Below are 2500 nucleotides of genomic sequence, written 5' to 3' on the forward strand. Positions count from 1 at the left end.
AAACAGCTGCCCAAATTTTTTAAAATGTCAAAATCAACACCTGAGAAATATAGATACGAATTATTGCAAAACCCACTTTATTTCTCAATTTGTTCCCATCTGCCTTTTTATTCTATTTTAAATTCCCAAAATTGAAAAAAAAAAAAAAGAAAAGAAAAGAAAACATTGATAAACAGCAATTTGAAACGGATAATGAAGTGTTTTGCAAGGACAGACATTAGTCATTCTATTCTGATTCTGAAGGATGGATGGCAAAAATGTCTTATTGTATATTTATAACTACAATGAGAAATAAACATCTCCACACTAAATGACAACATTGTCTCGTCATTCCTGCAAGGATTTGTGAAAAACTTAAAATGTACGCCATTCGAATGCATTACAACATGACTGGTTTAAGTTTAATAAAGAATTGCGGTTTCCTTTCTTTATTGACACCAGGATATTATCCACACAAAATACCAATTAAATAATAATAATAATGATAAATAATAATAATAATAATAATAATAATAATAATAATAATATAAAAATATAATAATAATAAATAATAATAATAATAATAATAATAATAATAAATAAATAAATAAATAAATCAATCAATAAATAAATAAATGAATAGAACCTTTTATATACCGCAATTTTCATTTAACCAGATCAAAGCGCTTTACATGTGTCCCTGGTCAACATCAACACTTAGCATATTACCTGACATGACGCCTGTTGGGCGATATTACATTTTTCCCCGACAAAGTCAACACTATTAATGGCCAGGTACTCATTTTACATCTGAGTATGATTAGGGATGTGAGTAAAGAGCCTTTTCCCGAGGACTCAACTATGCGCTACTCAGAGCGGGATTCGAACCCTGGACCTTCCGATCCAAATCGAGTGTCACACCACTAGACCACATAGACGCTTCAAGGTTATAGCACACACTTTTTACGAAAAATAATCTATTCTTTTCATCATTCAACAAGCATGCAGATTTTTTTTTAGATTGTCAGGTTCAGTTAAAGAGCGGGTCGACAAGGGAAGCGAGTCTCAAAGGGAAGGTTCTATTTTGGAAAGACTTCGATCGCCCTAACGTAGTTTAAGATTGGTTTCTGGAAATTGTAGAATGTGGTTATTGAAATTGGGGTCCATGGGACAAAACGTTATTGAATGTAAGAAGGTGGATAGATATTTAGAGCATTAAATCAAAGAAGGGCAATTTTGTAATATATTATGGCTTTGACTGGAAGCCAATAAAGGGATTTAAACATACCTTATCTGTCGGTCCTGTCCGTGCGATTGGCACCAGGACTCGTCTTGCTGCTCTGTTGCGGAGTTCAAGTTCAACGTTTTTATCTGCAAAAGGCAAATTGCCCATCACTGCAGATTTCATACAATTATGTGGTGACTTTTGCCATTGTTGTGTTATTTGGTTGAAAGTTAGATATTTAGTAGTTTATCAAATTTGTTGTTGTGAGGCTATGTGGTCTGGTGGTATGACACTCGCTTTCGGAATCGGAAGGTCCTGGGTTCGAGCCTCGTTCGGCGCATAGTTCAGTCCTTGGAAAAGACTTTTTACTCATATTCTCTCACCTTACTCAAATGTAAAATGAGTACCTGTCCGTTTACAGCGTTGTCTCTGTCCGAAAAAAAATGTAACACCGCCTAACAGGCGTCATGTCCCGTCCTAAATGCTAAATGTTGCTGTTGGCCAGGGACCCCTTGTAAAGCGCTTTGAGCATATTTAGTGGATATTGCGCTATATAAAAGCTCATTTTTTAGGTGGTAATATCTAGGATTTCTGGTGGAAGAGTGTCCCATTCCTTGATGGTTCTTGGGAAGAAATTGTTTATATGTGTTGGTTATGTGTGTTGGAAATATGAGCTTACTGCTATGATAATTTCTTGTGAATGTACAATGTTGTTTAGTAAAATATTGTGGTAGAGTTACTGCTGTTTTTCTGTGAGGGAATTGGAGGCGTTTTTCTTTCCGCATGCTCTCCAGTATGTTCCACTGCGAACCTTTTGAAGCTTGTCACAGTTAGATACAGACATAGCAATCCTTCAGAGCTATTCGACCCATGGAGCCGGAGTTTATCTCAGTTTCCTAGCGTAAACGGACCATACCAATTGCTTGTTACCCTTTGGATAGGACGCCAGTATGTCGCAAAGTAATTTCCACCAAATCTAACAGAACCAAGTACCCAATCACTGCTGCGTGGACAGTGGGGGGGGGGGGGGGGGGGGGGGGGGGGGGGGGGGGGGGGGTGTTCAGGAAAACAATCTCCACTGTACTTGGGATCGATCTCGGTCTTTTTGAGAGTGAAGAGAATGCTCTACCAACTCAGATATCATCCTTCCCTCCCCCTCCCCCATCCCTTTCAGAAACAGACATATCGGCAAGTAATGAGGTGCTGCAATTAAGCCGAGATAAGATAAGGGAGCATGTAACGATTTTTAAAAGATGAAAAGATCGGAACTGTTTTATGTTAATAATTTTTTCCGGT

The sequence above is a fragment of the Berghia stephanieae genome, chromosome 6 (assembly GCF_034508935.2).
Source record: "Berghia stephanieae isolate SIO BIC M18660-M18661 chromosome 6, UCSD_Bste_1.3, whole genome shotgun sequence".
In the NCBI taxonomy this organism is placed as follows: Eukaryota; Metazoa; Mollusca; class Gastropoda; order Nudibranchia; family Aeolidiidae; genus Berghia; species Berghia stephanieae.